This window comes from Bufo bufo, chromosome 6 (assembly GCF_905171765.1).
Source record: "Bufo bufo chromosome 6, aBufBuf1.1, whole genome shotgun sequence".
In the NCBI taxonomy this organism is placed as follows: Eukaryota; Metazoa; Chordata; class Amphibia; order Anura; family Bufonidae; genus Bufo; species Bufo bufo.
Window position 1 is genome coordinate 182,386,056 of NC_053394.1, and position 19,085 is coordinate 182,405,140.

Genomic DNA, 19,085 nt, shown 5'->3' on the forward strand with positions numbered 1-19,085 from the left:
CCTGCGCAACCTGTGGTCTAGCGTCACGGGGCCGGGTACGCCGGGTGCTATCAGGGACCTCAGCCTCCTCGTCCGAACTTTGGGTCAGAGAGCCACTGCTTTCTACAGGTTCATATTCTGACCCGCTAGATTCGTCAGATGAGGGTTCCCACTCCTCATCCGACTGGGTCAGAATCCTGTAGGCCTCTTCAGAAGAATACCCCCTGTTTGACATTTTGGACTACTAAATTTAGGGGTATTCCCTGAGACTACCCAAGAAAAAAAGCAAGCCTGTCTTACAAAGGGGAGGCTAGCGAAGTACCGGAGGCCGCTGCGGTTGATAAAAAATATCAAAACTGATTTTTTTTATCGCCGCAGCGCGTGTAAAGTGAATGTGCAGTAATCAAAAAATATATATTTTTTGTCACTGCGGCGGGGCGGGCGTGGGTGAACGCACGTGTGGGCGACCGATCAGGCAAACACTGCGTTTTGGGTGGAGGGCGAGCTAAGGTGACACTAATACAATTATAGATCTGACCGTGATCAGTTTTGATCACTTACAGATACTATAAAAGTACAAATGCTGATTAGCGATACGCTAAACAGCGGATAAGTGACTGCGGTGGGCTGGGCGCTAACTCACGCTAAACTACCTAACCAAGGGGCCTAAACTATCCCTAAAACCTAACAGTCAATACCAGTGAAAAAAAAAAATGTGACAGTTTATTACTTTTTTTCCTTTCACTAGTGATTGACAGGGGCGATCAAAGGGGTGATCAAAGGGTTAATTGGGGTGCAGGGGGGTGATCTGGGGCTACAGTGTACTGTTGGTGCTACTCACAGTTCAGTCTGCTCCTCTGCTGGATCCAACCGACGAAAAGGACCAGCAGAGGAGCAGACAAGCCATATAACAGATCATATTTACTAATATGATCTGTTATATGGCTTGTGATTCGTTTTTTTGAAAATCGCCAGCCTGCCAGCCAATGATCTCACGAGATGACGCACGGATGCGTCCAGGAGGAATGAATCAACCACCTTCCGGACGCATCCGTGCGTTAGGCGGTCGGGAGGTGGTTAAATACTCTCCACTACAGGGTGGCAGGCAGGGAATAAATGAAGTTCCTAATATACTTCATTAAACACATCTGCCTGCTTCTATTTCAGTTATAAGCCACTCCCCCTCAGCCCAGCTCTACCTTGCAGCTGAGTTCGTCCATGGCTGCACGCGACATGGAGGAACTTGAGAGGAAGCTCGTCTATGCGCATATGCAGTCTGCTTCTGTCAGTGGTCGGCTCCCTGCTGCCCGTTCCAACTCTGACAGGAATCAGTTGCTTGTTCCCTCTCAACAAACAGCTGATTCCTGTCAGAAGCTGGCTGTAATAAAAACCTTCCGAGTCCCTACTGCAGAAGCTACTTAGTCAATCCCCATCCCCCCCCCCTGCACTATCACCACACAGCCGACCCGCTAAACCACGCCCACCGGTTCTGTTAGGCCACGCCCCCTGTAGCCAACAGGGAAAGCAGGACATCTAGCCAGGAACTATTATTTTGTGTGTGTGTGTATGTGTATATATATATATATATATATATATATATATATATACATACATACAGTACAGACCAAAAGTTTGGACACACCTTCTCATTCAAAAAGTTTTCTTTATTTTCATGACTATGAAAATTGTAGATTCACACTGAAGGCATCAAAACTATGAATTAACACATGTGGAATTGTATACATAACAAACAAGTGTGAAACAACTGATAATATGTCATATTCTAGGTTCTTCAAAGTAGCCACCTTTTGCTTTGATTACTGCTTTGCACACTCTTGGCATTCTCTGATGAGCTTCAAGAGGTAGTCCCCTGTCAGGTTTAATAAGTGGGATTTCTTGCCTTATAAATGGGGTTGGGACCATCAGTTGCGTTGAGGAGAAGTCAGGTGGATACACAGCTGATAGTCCTACTGAATAGACTGTTAGAATTGGTATTATGGCAATAAAAAAGCAGCTAAGTAAAGAAAAACGAGTGGCCATCATTACTTTAAGAAATAAAGGTCAGTCAGCCGAAAAATTGGGAAAACTTTGAAAGTAAGGGCTATTTGACCATGAAGAAGAGTGATGGGGTGCTGCGCCAGATGACCTGGCCTCCACAGTCACCGGACCTGAACCCAATCGAGATGGTTTGGGGTGAGCTGGACCGCAGAGTGAAGGCAAAAGGGCCAACAAGTACTAAGCATCTCTGGGAACTTCTTCAAGACTGTTGGAAGACCATTTCAGCGGACTACCTCTTGAAGTTCATCAAGAGAATGCCAAGAGTGTGCAAAGCAGTGATCAAAGCAAAAGGTGGCTACTTTGAAGAACCTAGAATATGACATATTTTCAGTCGTTTCACACTTGTTTGTTATGTATATAATTCCACATGTGTTAATTCATAGTTTTGATGCCTTCATAGTCATGAAAATAAAGAAAACTCTTTGAATGAGAAGGTGTGTCCAAACTTTTGGTCTGTACTGTATATATATATATATATATATATATATATATATATATATATATAGAGAGAGAGAGAGAGACGGAAGAAGTCGGACTGCACTCCAAAAAGATAGTGAAATAAACAATTTATTCACCCATAATATGGCAAACTTGCGACTTTTCGGCTCACAAGAGCCTTCCTCAAGCATAGAGACAGTGAAAGTGAGAGCATATAAAAGACATTTCATAAGTGTAGGACCAATCAGATTGAAGTTACAATTAGGATCCAATTACATACATCTGTTACAAAAAACACAAAGTGCATGTGCATAAAGTGACATGTGCCAAGTAATCTATATTCTCGGGAGTAAATCCCTTTATGTGAAAATAATGCCAATAAAGATCATGATAAAAACAGTGATATAATAATGAATACGGATCGTAGAAATAGAACTTTAGGAAGTTATAGCGCCCACATAGACCATCGCGTTCGTTGAGCGTCTCTGTCTCTTCAATGCGCATGTCCAGACAAGCGTCATCCTATGAGTCATGGTGCAGAGAATGTGGCGCATGCGTTCTATAATATCAAACATCGCCATCTTGTTTAAGGGCAGATTGCCCTATACGTTTGTACAATACACCGATGTGAGCTGTACCAAATATCACCAGAATAAGGTAAATAGCCGTAGTAGGGGTCTCCTACATGTGTCAGCAGATGGATCAGGAATCCCACCCTGCCGAGAGGGACACCGAACCAAAGGGCCGTAGGTGTCGGAAGGGAACATTTCCATGGACCATATCGACACCAATAGCCTGACCGCTAACAATAATACGGCCGCAGGGAGATCATCCCTTAATAAAATGGAGCAGCATCACACCAAGGGAATAATCAAAGATCTAAGTCTGCAAATAAAAAGGATTACAAATCTGGGTTTGCGCACAGAAGAGAGAACGATGGTATCCGCTCTGGTCTCCGTTGCTTCCAAAAGGATATAGTTCACGGATCCGTATACAATATTATGTGTATTAAAATGTTCTAAAAGGCAAAGAGAAAGTATATATGTCAATATTTATATATATTATATTACAATTACATATTAATCTTTCACAATTCTCCTGCACTATTATACTTTTAAGAGAAAGGTATACCGCACAAGGGGAAAGGGGGAGCGAACCACAGATCTCAAGACTCTCACCTAAACTCAACGTTCAGGCCTCTAGGGTACAAGCTATCCAGATCATAGATCCATCGCAATTCTCTTTTCTTAAGGATTGCTGAACGATCACCTCCTCTCCTAGGAAGTGCAATCTGATCAACAATCCAGCATCTTAGATCCCGTTCAGTGTGTTGTAGGGATCCAAAGTGCCTAGCAACTGGTAGATCAGCTGTGGCTCCCCCTTTCCCCTTGTGCAGTATACCTTCCTCTTAAAAGTATAATAGTGCAGGAGAATTGTGAAAGATTAATATGTAATTGTAATATAATATATATAAATATTGACATATATACTTTCTCTTTGCCTTTTAGAACATTTTAATACACATAATATTGGATACGGATCCGTGAACTATATCCTTTTGGAAGCAACGGAGACCAGAGCGGATACCATCGTTCTCTCTTCTGTGCGCAAACCCAGATTTGTAATCCTTTTTATTTGCAGACTTAGATCTTTGATTATTCCCTTGGTGTGATGCTGCTCCATTTTATTAAGGGATGATCTCCCTGCGGCCGTATTATTGTTAGCGGTCAGGCTATTGGTGTCGATATGGTCCATGGAAATGTTCCCTTCCGACACCTACGGCCATTTGGTTCGGTGTCCCTCTCGGCAGGGTGGGATCCCGATCAATCTGCTGACACATGTAGGAGACCCTTACTACGGCTATTTACCTTATTCTGGTGATATTTGGTACAGCTCACATCGGTGTATTGTACAAACGTATAGGGCAATCTGCCCTTAAACAAGATGGCGATGTTTGTTTGATATTATAGAACGCATGCGCCACATTCTCTGCACCATGACTCATAGGATGACGCTTGTCTGGACATGCGCATTGAAGAGACAGAGACTCTCAACGAACGCGATGGTCTATGTGGGCGCTAAGACTTCCTAAGGTTCTATTTCTACGATCCGTATTCATTATTATATCACTGTTTTTATCATGATCTTTATTGGCATTATTTTCACATAAAGGGATTTACTCCCGAGAATATAGATTACTTGGCACATGTCACTTTATGCACAGATGTATGTAATTGGATCCTAATTGTAACTTCAATCTGATTGGTCCTACACTTATGAAATGTCTTTTATATGCTCTCACTTTCACTGTCTCTATGCTTGAGGAAGGCTCTTGTGAGCCGAAACGTCGCAAGTTTGCCATATTATGGGTGAATAAATTGTTTATTTCACTATCTTTTTGGAGTGCAGTCCGACTTCTTCCGTCTCTACAATACTTGGGGTATTGCTGCTGCCCCGTGCTGGACGTTGCACCCACACCTTGGCTGGTGCTCCCGCTGGATTTTCTCCTTTTTCTATATACCGGTATACAGTACAGACCAAAAGTTTGGACACACCTTCTCATTCAAAGAGTTTTCTTTATTTTCATGACTATGAAGGCATCAAAACTATGAATTAACACATGTGGAATTATATACATAACAAACAAGTGTGAAACAACTGAAAATATGTCATATTCTAGGTTCTTCAAAATAGCCACCTTTTGCTTTGATTACTGCTTTGCACACTCTTGGCATTCTCTTGATGAGCTTCAAGAGGTAGTCCCCTGAAATGGTCTTCCAACAGTCTTGAAGGAGTTCCCAGAGATGCTTAGCACTTGTTGGCCCTTTTGCCTTCACTCTGCGGTCCAGCTCACCCCAAACCATCTCGATTGGGTTCAGGTCCGGTGACTGTGGAGGCCAGGTCTACTGGCGCAGCACCCCATCACTCTGCTTTATGGTCAAATAGCCCTTACTTTCAAAGTTTTCCCAATTTTTCGGCTGACTGACTGACCTTCTTTTCTTAAAGTAATGATGGCCACTCGTTTTTCTTTACTTAGCTGCTTTTTTCTTGCCATAATACCAATTCTAACAGTCTATTCAGTAGGACTATCAGCTGTGTATCCACCTGACTTCTCCTCAATGCAACTGATGGTCCCAACCCCATTTATAAGGCAAGAAATCCCACTTATTAAACCTGACAGGGCACACCTGTGAAGTGAAAACCATTTCAGGGGTCTACCTCTTGAAGCTCATCAAGAGAATGCCAAGAGTGTGCAAAGCAGTAATCAAAGCAAAAGGTGGCTACTTTGAAGGACCTAGAATATGACATATTTTCAGTTGTTTCACACTTGTTTGTTATGTATATAATTCCACATGTGTTAATTCATAGTTTTGATGCCTTCAGTGTGAATCTACAATTTTCATAGTCATGAAAATAAAGAAAACTCTTTGAATGAGAAGGTGTGTCCAAACTTTTGGTCTGTACTTTATATGTGTGTATGTATCTATATGTATGTGTGTGTATGCATTTATGTCTAAGGGTCCATTCACACATCCGTGTGTGTTTTGCGGATCCACGGATCCGCAAAACACGGACAGCGGCAATGTGCGTTCCGCATTTTGCGGACCCCACATTGCCGGCACTAAGAGAATATGCCTATTCTTGTCCGCTATTGCGGACAAGAATAGGACATGTTCTATTTTTTTCAGGATCGGAATTGCGGACCCGGAAGTGCGGGTCCGCAATTCCGGATCGGGGCCGCGCGTTGTGCAGCCCCGTAGAAATGTATGGGTCCGCAATTCCGTTCCGCAAAATGCGGAATGGAATTGCGGATGTGTGAATGGAGCCTAAGTTTGTGTACATATAAATAAATAAATAAATAAATAAATAAATAAATATATATATATATATATATATATATATATATATATATATATATATATATATATATAATGGGGAATATTAGTCACTAATATTTATGCAAATATCAATAATTAATATTCATAAATAGGAGGAGCCGTCTATTGATGACCCCACCTATTTATACCTTTATATTAATAATACAATACTTTCACTATACTTTGCCTTACACTAATCACTAAACTAGCTGCATGCGCCTTACTAACTACCGCTAGTAACCACACGTTACACAATAGGTATAAATAACACAGTATTTATTAACACCTACAGAACACAACACACGCAATACAGTACTAACAATACAGCACTAAACTACACTACACAGTCCCAAGTTCCACCCACAAAGCTATCTAATACAGTACACACACACACAGATATTAGCAGCCCACCCCACATGGTACTAATCCTATCCCTAAGGGAACAACGAGGGTTAACGTTGGCACAGCAAGGGTGACCGAAGGCCACAGACAGAAATACAGTCTGGGGAAATGGGGAGCAGGGATGCGCCTGCTGGCAATGCAAGGGTTAATACCTTGCAAGAGTATGATGGAATAGGGGTGGATAGTGGGGGTTAGGATCAGGGAGAGGGATGGTGGTGAGGGTGAGTGGTAATGGGCAAGGGGTTATAGGGGATAAGTGAGGGGTAGGTAGGGGCTAGACAGGTAGACACTTAGTCCTTCCAGGGTTACTAGGCCTTCTCCAGGTGCACGTCATGGAGCTGCTCTCTCCCATGTCTCTCCTTGTAGTCCAGTTGCAAGAACCCTCTTCCTTGCTTGGGGCTCCTATATCAGCCTCAGAAACAGCCCACCTCCCCCCTCCTCAGGGATGTGACATCATAGTGTGACTGTGACGTATGCCTTCACTCAGGACTGCCAGTTGGCCCCCTGAGGCTAGCAGCACCACACGCCCAGCCATGTCACAAACATAAGGTGGGGCAGAGCATAGTAACTAGGCTGATAAACTCAACAAAAGGCCTCAGATCAATTGATCCCTTAGCCTTTGAAGTCACCAGCCACCTGGAGACATATCCACCCCACTGCAGGAACTGGCTAAACGCTGTCCCTATGGGGGGCATTTAAGTATATAGATATGTATATAGATACTTGGGGCGCATCTATATACACATATATACTCATTATAAACCTGGGGCATACATGGACAGTTATAGGCCCATATATACACTCACCTAAAGAATTGTTAGGAACACCATACTAATATGGTGTTGGACCCCTTTTTGCCTTCAGAACTGCCTTAATTCTACGTGACATTGATTCAACAAGGTGCTGATAGCATTCTTTAGAAATGTTGGCCCATATTGATAGGATAGCATCTTGCAGTTGGAGATTTGAGCGATGCACATCCAGGGCACGAAGCTCCCGTTCCACCACATCCCAAAGATGCTCTATTGGGTTGAGATCTGGTGACTGTGGGGGCCATTTTAGTACAATGAACTCATTGTCATGTTCTAGAAACCAATTTGAAATGATTCAAGCTTTGTGACATGGTGCATTATCCTGCTGGAAGTAGCCATCAGAGGATGGATAAATGTTCTCATTCTGTTTACGCCAAATTCGGACTCTACCATTTGAATGTCTCAACAGAAATCGAGACTCATCAGACCAGGCAACATTTTTCCAGTCTTCAACAGTCCAATTTTGGTGAGCTCATGCAAACTGTAGCCTCTTTTTCCTATTTGTAGTGGAGATGAGTGGTACCCGGTGGGGTCTTCTGCTGTTGTAGCCCATCCGCCTCAAGGTTGTGCGTGTTGTGGCTTCACAAATGCTTTGCTGCATACCTCGGTTGTAACGAGTGGTTATTTCAGTCAACGTTGCTCTTGTATCAGCTTGAATCAGTCGGCCCATTCTCCTCTGACCTCTAGCATCCACAAGGCATTTTTGCCCACAGGACTGCCGCATACTGGATGTTTTTCCCTTTTCACACCATTCTTTGTAAACCCTAGAAATGGTTGTGCGTGAAAATCCCAGTAACTGAGCAGATTGTGAAATACTCAGACCGTCCTGTCTGGCACCAACAACCATGCCACGCTCAGAATTGCTTAAATCACCTTTCTTTCCCATTCTGACATTCAATTTGGAGTTCAGGAGATTGTCTTGACCAGGACCACACCCCTAAATGCATTGAAGCAACTGCCATGTGATTGGTTGACTAGATAATTGCATTAATGAGAAATAGAACAGGTGTTCCTAATAATTCTTTAGGTGAGTGTATATATACATGGGGGAGAGCCATGGCAGATACACATATATAGATGTATGCACCGCATACACACATCCCCATATATATATATATATATATATACACATGAGAGGGAATATGTACACGGCCATACAGGAAATATATATTAACTATAAGGGGACACATAAGGGGGGCACAGATCATATAAGGGGGCACAGATCAACCAGGGACCACATATTTCCCACAGGGGCCACAATGAGCCCCTGTGGGCCACCAAGGGCAGATGTGCGCAGATGCTGGGCACATCTGCGCACATCATCCTATGATGTGGCAGTCAATGCATGCATATATATCATACATGCATGCACGTGTTTGCATGCATATATGGATATATATGCATACGTCTCAACCCTTCCTCAACAATCCCCCTGTTGTCGGAAATACGACAATATATCTTGGGGGAACGGGTTGAGATATATTTGCCCCCCCCCCCCCCTTAACCACATCCTTGGTGGAAGTTCAGGAAGAGCTGTAGTGCTCACTGATCTTTAGGTACCTAGACATCCCTCATCCAGCTTCCTCCAACCAGCCCTTCACCGTAACCCACTCCTCCATCCACAGGATACACAGTCTTCTTCTCGCGGGAACTTTCTTGATATCTTTTGAATAGTCTTCCAGTGTCGGCCACTCCCAATGTTTGGAGTGACCACACCCCCACAGTCTCTCGGTAGTTGCCGATCTTCAGGTGTCGTCCCCCTCCTCCAAATCTGGAGCGGGTTTACCCTCGCAGTCTTTAACTGGCCTTTCTTTCAAGTAATAGTCTTCCAGTGTCGGCCACCCCCAATTGGAGTGACCACACCCCCACAGTCTCTCGGTATCATTGCCGATCTTCAGGTATGGCCCGCCTCCAAGAATCTGGAGCGGATTCACCCTCACAACCTCAGTCTCCAACTTTCTTCAAGCACGACTTTCGTCCAATGTCTCTTGTTCCATCTTGATGGGTGCGATTCTCCCATGGAAAGATTAATCTTTACACGGCAGGTCAGAGCGAGGTGATGTCATGGTACCTAAATTCTAACTGCGGAGAACACCTCCGCCACACTACACATCAAGCCCTTCCCTTAAGAACTTCACCATTCCAGGGTTCAAGGTGGCAAATGGCAAACAGAGAAACCCTGTCCCTATCGTCCTAATCTTATCCCCATTCACACAAACACAGGTCACATCCCTCCCAACACCACCAAATTCCATTAAATGTGTGTACCCATAGAGACTCATGCAACCTGGCCTATCCCTCTACACCTCCAAAGACACAGGTAGGTCGTAGACCCATGTGTCAATGGGAAATGACTATAGGATGCAAATGTGTACAGCCAAATTATAACTCACCGCAGTGGGTTGGGCGAGTTTCCCTGGGTATAGGCTGTCACACATTTGTACCTAGAGTGTTCATGGGTACACAATCAACAACAAACAAAATCAATATATGTACAATGTGCTATGGGGTTTCAGGGTAGCACAAGTTATATGTCCCGAACCCTCATAAGAAACAAAGTGTGTCCATAAAATATTTGGCTACAGGACAAAGTTGGAGTTATGTCCTGAGCCTCCTCCTCCGGTTAGTTCAGTAAAGTTCTGTCTGGTTCTGGTGTATTAGGTCAATAAGTCCCTTGACCCTCCGATATACAGTCTAATGTAGATGACGATGACCAGAACCAGAAGAAGTTTCACTGGGTGAAACAAGCGATTGTAGAATAAGTTCGTCCACCCGAACGTCTCCAAGTCTTTCTCCAGAGCCTGAGATAATGCTACCACTGGATTGTGGCACAGTCCTCCATCTCTAGAACACCTCTGAACAAAGGTTGCTTGGTTGCCAAAATCCAGTGGGATCCTCTGGAGAATCCCAAGAGTGTCAGGGCGGATAGCTAGTCTCTTCTGTGGCATCATCTGGGTTTTTCCTCTGCTCCATATTAAACACACCTATGACAGAAGAAAGTACCAGGCGCTCCTGGGGGATTTCTCCCCTCACGGTGCTATTAGATGTCAAATCCCAGCACCAATACCTTTGACCCATAAGTAGAGAAAGGTATTGGGCTGCCCTTCACCTTGCAGGACCCCTCGTTATCCTAACACTGGTGTCTGAACACCCTACCTTCAGAGGATCGCGTCCTCTGCTACACATCCCTCTGCACCAACAGATAAGGATGGCCACCCTATTAGGTTAGGACATCCGAGGTGAGATGCGGGCAAAGCACCATCTTGTATTGATGGCACTGCATCCTTGTCCTCTCATGTGTACCCAGGCTGATTTCCCCCCTGTGATCCTGTCCTGTGGAGGCCTGAAGAACCAACGGCATGGGTCATGCCCTGGCTCTCCAGGACTCCACAACACAAGGACACAGTCCACACTCTGCTGCCAATAACAGCAGCGACTGGACTCTCAGCGGGGAATGCAAACAATCAGCAGGGTGGGACAAATTCATAAACAAGGACCCCTGCCATCCACATAAAAAAAACATACAAACAGGTAACGGACATACACGGGGAACAGACGGTGTAACAAATAGTACAGGGGTATCAAATGTTGCCTAGCCGAGCTTGGCCATTCTGACCCCTCAGCGCCTGATGAGGCATGTGTCACTGAGAGGTAACCCCTTTATGGCCAAACTGACTAGACCCCGCTGCACGATTTGTTACCTGGATCCCATCACTGGACACATTGCAATTACTTGCACAAGGGCAATTCCTTGCAATGTGTCCTTTGTTCCCACACCTGAAGCACCTGATTGGGCTTTCTGTCCTGTGTGCTTTGTTCTCACTTGTTTTGCAGTGCTTCGCTATATGACCCAAGCCACTACATGCAAAACATTTGATGTTTGCCCTGCATGGCTTAGGTCCGTCCACACTGCAACCGCGCTCCCTGACTTGTTCCATCCTCAGGGAGGCACTTTTCACGATCTTTCTTTTTCCCAAAGTCAGGGAAAAATCTCTGTTAGTCTGGACAGGCTTGGTCTGGTGATTTGGCCTGTCACGGACTACTCTCCCCCCTTTTTGCCCTGCACAGGGCAAAGTTTTGGGAGATTACGACCCTGACTTTACGGAAAAAGAAAGGGCCGGCACCAACTTGGTGATGACCTGTTGCATGCCAGTCATTACCTGAGAGCTTACAGCAACCTGAGCCTTCAATTTGGCTACCGTCACATCAGTAGAGGCAGTCCGCTCCTTAAAGGCCTTGACCTCAGTATAAGACTGAGTCAACTTAGCCTTAATTTCCTCCTTCTGCCTCTGCAGCTCTACTAACTGTGACTCTACCCTAGCCACCAGCGCATCTCGGTCAACAGTAGACTGCACATTCTCCGCCAGCTGTGCCCGCAATGCCGAAACCTGGTCCGAATTACTGGCACAGCACTGGCAGTGAATGGTCGGAGGAATTGTCTCCGTTGACAGAGACACCAGCGCAACTTCCTTTGGCTTGCAGATGCTAACCTTAAATGTATGCACAAGTTTGGCTAGCATCCGAAGCCGTTTGGTGGCCTTGTTCAACATCGTCCGTTTGTTAACACAAAGCTTGTCGTAACTACAAGCCTGTGCTAACAAATCGGACCACAGCATTTCTGCTGACTTGTATGTGGTGGGGAGGATGAGATTAAAAGTGCTGTGTCTGCTCAAGTGTTGCAGTGTGGGGAAGTCCATACTCACTTTTTGATGAGCGTCCATCTTCTCATTGGTGCCGTACCTCTTCGTCCTACGCAGCTGCTTGGAAGAAGTCCTTTTTCTCCCGGATCGCCTCTTCCCGACCTGCCGGACTTGTACGCTGCTCCAACGAAGATGGATCTCCTTCAGTGACGTGTCCTCTTCTCCCTTGCATTCACTCGAGCGATGCAGTGACTGTGTAAAGCAAATAGCAAAATATTAGTTCACAGATAGATTATAGCTTCTCTGCTAAAGATTTTGATCTGCGTTTGGTGCTATAAGGAAGAGTCGCGTTACCTGTCCGAATTATCAGGTCCTAGAGGCTCAGACCACTGACCGCGTCTCTCTTGCCTGATAATTCACAGTATAACCGACCTCTAGCCTCAAAACCAAACACAGAGTTCAAAATCTGAGCAGTGGCCCTGGCTCGCCAATGTAAAGGGGGAATATTAGTCACTAATATTTATGAAAATATCAATAATTAATATTCATAAATAGGAGGAGCTGTCTATCGATGACCCCGCCTATTTATACCTTTATATTAATAATACAATACTTTCACTATACTTTGCCTTACACTAATCACTAAACTAGCTGCATGCGCCTTACTAACTACCACTAGTAACCACACGTTACACAATAGGTATAAATAACACAGTATTTATTAACACCTACAGAACACAACACACGCAATGCACTAACAATACAGCACTAAACTACACTACACAATCCCAAGTTCCACCCACAAAGCTATCTAATACAGTACACACACACATATATTAGCAGCCCACCCCACCTGGTACTAATCATATCCCTAAGGGAACAACGAGGGTTTAACGTTGGCACAACAGGGGTGACCGCAGGCCACAGACAGAAATACAGTCTGGGGAAATGAGGAGCAGGGATGCTCCTGCTGGCAATGCAAGGGTTAATACCTTGCAAGAGTATGATGGAATAGGGGGGGATAGTGGGGGTTAGGATCAGGGAGAGGGATGGTGGTGAGGGTGAGTGGTAATGGGCAAGGGGTTATAGGGGGTAAGTGAGGGGTAGGTAGGGGCTAGACAGGTAGATACTTAGTCCTTCCAGGGTTACTAGGTCTTCTCCAGGTGCACGTCATGGAGCTGCTCTCTCCCATGTCTCTCCTTGTAGTCCAGTTGCAAGAACCCTCTTCCTCGCTTGGGGCTCCTATATCAGCTTCAGAAACAGCCCACCTCCCCCCTCCTCAGGGATGTGACATCATAGTGTGACTGTGACGTATGCCTGCACTCAGGACTGCCAGTTGGCCCCCCTGAGGCTAGCAGCACCACACGCCCAGCCATGTCACAAACATAAGGTGGGGCAGAGCATAGTAACTAGGCTGATAAACTCAACAAAAGGCCTCAGATCAATTGATCCCTTACCTTTTGAAGTCACCAGCCACCTGGAGACATATCCACCCCACTGCAGGAACTGGCTAAACGCTGTCCCTTTAGGGGGCATTTAAGTATATATGTATATAGATACTTGGGGCGCATCTATATACACATATATACTCATTATAAACCTGGGGCATACATGGACAGTTATAGGCCTATATATATATATATATATATATATATATATATATATATATACACACACCTGGGGGAGAACCATGACAGATACACATATATACACTGCGTGCAGAATTATTAGGCAAATGAGTATTTTGACCACATCATCCTCTTTATGCATGTTGTCTTACTCCAAGCTGTATAGGCTTGAAAGCCTACTACCAATTAAGCATATTAGGTGATGTGCATCTCTGTAATGAGAAGGGGTGTGGTCTAATGACATCAACACCCTATATTAGGTGTGCATAATTATTAGGCAACTTCCTTTCCTTTGGCAAAATGGGTCAAAAGAAGGACTTGACAGGCTCAGAAAAGTCAAAAATAGTGAGATATCTTGCAGAGGGATGCAGCACTCTTAAAATTGCAAAGCTTCTGAAGCGTAATCATCGAACAATCAAGCGTTTCATTCAAAATAGTCAACAGGGTTGCAAGAAGCGTGTGGAAAAACCAAGGCGCAAAATAACTGCCCATGAACTGAGAAAAGTCAAGCGTGCAGCTGCCAAGATGCCACTTGCCACCAGTTTGGATATATTTCAGAGCTGCAACATCACTGGAGTGCCCAAAAGCACAAGGTGTGCAATACTCAGAGACATGGCCAAGGTAAGAAAGGCTGAAAGACGACCACCACTGAACAAGACACACAAGCTGAAACGTCAAGACTGGGCCAAGAAATATCTCAAGACTGATTTTTCTAAGGTTTTATGGACTGATGAAATGAGAGTGAGTCTTGATGGGCCAGATGGATGGGCCCGTGGCTGGATTGGTAAAGGGCAGAGAGCTCCAGTCCGACTCAGACGCCAGCAAGGTGGAGGTGGAGTACTGGTTTGGGCTGGTATCATCAAAGATGAGCTTGTGGGGCCTTTTCGGGTTGAGGATGGAGTCAAGCTCAACTCCCAGTCCTACTGCCAGTTTCTGGAAGGCACCTTCTTCAAGCAGTGGTACAGGAAGAAGTCTGCATCCTTCAAGAAAAACATGATTTTCATGCAGGACAATGCTCCATCACACGCGTCCAAGTACTCCACAGCGTGGCTGGCAAGAAAGGGTATAAAAGAAGAAAATCTAATGACATGGCCTTCTTGTTCACCTGATCTGAACCCCATTGAGAACCTGTGGTCCATCATCAAATGTGAGATTTACAAGGAGGGAAAACAGTACACCTCTCTGAACAGTGTCTGGGAGGCTGTGGTTGCTGCTGCACGCAATGTTGATGGTGAACAGATCAAAACACTGACAGAATCCATGGATGGCAGGCTTTTGAGTGTCCTTGCAAAGAAAGGTGGCTATATTGGTCACTGATTTGTTTTTGTTTTGTTTTTGAATGTCAGAAATGTATATTTGTGAATGTTGAGATGTTATATTGGTTTCACTGGTAAAAATAAATAATTGAAATGGGTATATATTTGTTTTTTGTTAAGTTGCCTAATAATTATGCACAGTAATAGTCACCTGCACACACAGATATCCCCCTAAAATAGCTAAAACTAAAAACAAACTAAAAACTACTTCCAAAAATATTCAGCTTTGATATTAATGAGTTTTTTGGGTTCATTGAGAACATGGTTGTTGTTCAATAATAAAATTAATCCTCAAAAATACAACTTGCTTAATAATTCTGCACTCCCTGTAGATGTATGCACTGCATACACACATCCATATATACACACACATACACACTGCTCAAAAAAATAAAGGGAACACAAAAATAACACATCCTAGATCTGAGTTAATTAAATATTCTTCTGAAATACTTTGTTCTTTACATAGTTGAATGTGCTGACAACAAAATCACACAAAAATAAAAAAATGGAAATAAAAATCTTCAACCCATGGAGGTCTGGATTTGGAGTCACACTCAAAATTAAAGTGGAAAAACACACTACAGGCTGATCCAACTGATGTAATGTCCTTAAAACAAGTCAAAATGAGGCTCAGTAGTGTGTGTGGCCTCCACGTGCCTGTATGACCTCCCTACAACGCCTGTGCATGCTCCTGATGAGGTGGCGGACGGTCTCCTGAGGGATCTCCTCCCAGACCTGGACTAAGGCTCAGTTCACACCTGAGCGTTCTGAAAGGAGCGCGCATACAGAGACAAGTGTGCACACAGTGTCGCGCGTTCCCGAAAGTCTATGTACGGGAACGCGCGACAAGCGCCCAAAAAAACGCTCCTGTACTTGTGTGAGCGTCGGGCGTTTTACAGCGCGATCGTACGCGCTGTAAAACGCCCAGGTGAGAACCATTCCCATAGGGAAGCATTGGTTTCTCCTTGTTGAGCCTTTTACAGCGCGTAGGAACGCGCTGTAAAACGCTCAGGTGTGAACTGAGCCTAAAGCATCTGCCAATTCCTGGACAGTCTGTGGTGCAACGTGACGTTGGTGGATAGAGCGAGACATGATGTCCCAGATGTGCTTAATTGGATTCAGGTCTGGGGAACGGACGGGCCAGTCCATAGCATCAATGCCTTCGTCTTGCAGGAACTGCTGACACACTCCAGCCACATGAGGTCTAGCATTGTCTTGCATTAGGAGGAACCCAGGGCCAACCGCACCAGCATATGGTCTCACAAGGGGTCTGAGGATCTCATCTCGGTACCTAATGGCAGTCAGGCTACCTTTGGCGAGCACATGGAGGGCTGTGCGGCCCTCCAAAGAAATGCCACCCCACACCATTACTGACCCAATGCCAAACCGGTCATGCTGGAGGATGTTGCAGGCAGCAGAACGTTCTCCACGGAGTCTCCAGACTCTGTCACGTCTGTCTCATGTGCTCAGTGTGAACCTGCTTTCATCTGTGAAGAGCACAGGGCGCCAGTGGCGAATTTGCCAATCTTGGTGTTCTCTGGCAAATGCCAAACATCCTGCACGGTGTTGGGCTGTAAGCACAACCCCCACCTGTGGACGTCGGGCCCTCATATCACCCTCATGGAGTCTGTTTCTGACCGTTTGAGCAGACACATGCACATTTGTGGCCTGCTGGAGGTCATTTTGCAGGGCTCTGGCAGTGCTCCTCCTGTTCCTCCTTGCACAAAGGCGGAGGTAGCGGTCCTGCTGCTGGGTTGTTGCCCTCCTACACGTCTCCTGATGTACTGGCTTGTCTCCTGGTAGCGCCTCCATGCTCTGGACACTACGCTGACAGACACATCAAACCTTCTTGCCACAGCTCGCATTGATGTGCCATCCTGGATAAGCTGCACTACCTGAGCCACTTGTGTGTCACGGCTGAGGATGGGGAAAACCCTCAGCCGTGCGATGCCAGAACATGGTAGTGGCTGCTCGGCCAGGACGACAGAAATAGGGAGCAGGTCACCTCCTAGAGCTTCCCTAATCTGACCCTGACTCCTAGCTGCATGAGCCGACCTTGAAAGTAGGAGGGCTCATGCTCAGGAACCTCGGATCCCTACTGACCCTCTGCCGATCCCTGAGCTAGGAAGTGGGTAGACAGCCCGTTCCTCCTGAACACGGAGGAACAGGAGTCTCACTGGCCAAGCTGCAAGGAAACAGGATACAAAAACAGACCTATGGATATGGCAGGTGAACTACACAAGTTCCACCTACCTGCCACAGCCTTGCTGACTGGATCCCTGTGCTGACACGCTGACGTCCACACAATACTTAAATGGACACAGCAAACACACATACACACACACACACACAGGAACCCAGATCCATAGCTGCATTAAATAACAAAAAGAAAGCCACATCAACTTCACAGCACATAAAAACATTTATGACCACAAGGGTGTCCCTCACTGGCAGATGGTATAAGGGACCAGGCGGGTGCCTCCAGCTTACAAACAAGGCTGGAGTACCCCTCAGACATGACTATACTATACGTTGCCACGGGCAACCACAAGTGACGGAAGGTGTAACAGTGCACACCATACAAATCAAACCAGGAGCTACCGCATGCACTTGGCAGCAAGCAACCTAGCAACCGCTCAGGATGCTATACCGCCAAACACAATCTTGTTGCCAGCAGCAACCACACGTGAGGCAACAAACAAGTAGCTCTCACCATGTAGTTGACCACTACTAAACCGCAGGCAACCACATGCGGGTCCAGAGTCACGACCATGACCATGGTCGTGACATTGTGTGGGTTGTAGACTCCGTCTCATGCTACCACTAGAGTGAAAGCACCGCCAGCATTCAAAAGTGACCAAAACATCAGCCAGGAAGCATAGGAACTGAGAAGTGGTCTGTGGTCACCACCTGCAGAACCACTCCTTTATTGGGGGTGTCTTGCTAATTGCCTATAATTTCCACCTGTTGTCTATCCCATTTGCACAACAGCATGTGAAATTGATTGTCACTCAGTGTTGCTTCCTAAGTGGACAGTTTGATTTCACAGAAGTGTGATTGACTTGGAGTTACATTGTGTTGTTTAACCACCTCAGCTCCCCTAGCTTAAACACCCTTAATGACCAGACCACTTTTTACAATTCTGCACTACACTACTTTCACGGTTTATTGCTCGGTCATGCAACTTACCACCCAAATGAATTTTACCCCCTTTTCTTCTCACTAATAGAGCTTTTATTTGGTGGTATTTCATTGCTTTGACATTGTTATTAATCAAAATTTACTGAAATTTTTGCAAAAAAATAAAAATTTTCACTTTCAGTTGTAATTTTTTTTTAAAAAACTACATTTCTATATAAATTTTTCTCTAAATTTATTGTTCTACATGTCTTTGATAAAAAAAAATGTTTGGGTAAAAAGAAATGGTTATAGCGTTTACAAACTATGGTACAAAAATGTGAATTTCCGCTTATTGAAGCAGCTCTGACTTTCTGAGCACCTGTCATGTTTCCTGAGGTTCTACAATGCCCAGACAGTAGAAAAACCCCACAAATAACCCCATTTCGGAAAGTAGACACCCTAAGGTATTCGCTGATGGGCATAATTAGTTCATAGAACTTTTTATTTTTTGTCACAAGTTAGCGTAAAATGATGATTTTTTTTTTTCTTTACAAAGTCTCATATTCCACTAACTTGTGACAAAAAATAAAAACTTCCATGAACTCCCTATGCCCATCACAAAATACCTTGGGGTGTCTTCTTTCCAAAATGGGGTCACTTGTTGGGTAGTTATACTGCCCTGGCATTTTAGGGGCCCTAATGCAAGAGAAGTAGTTTGAATTCAAAATGTGTAAAAAATGCCCTGTGAAATCCTAAAGGTGCTCTTTGGAATGTGGGCCCCTTTGCCCACCTAGGCTGCAAAAAAGTGTCA

The 19,085-nt window shown here is 44.9% G+C and overlaps 1 pseudogene; it reads right to left on the minus strand.

The window, feature by feature from the left end:
* Nucleotides 1–17,933, minus strand: part of LOC121005616 — a 45,101-nt pseudogene extending 27,168 nt beyond the window's left edge.
* Nucleotides 17,934–19,085: the final 1,152 nt, after the last annotated feature.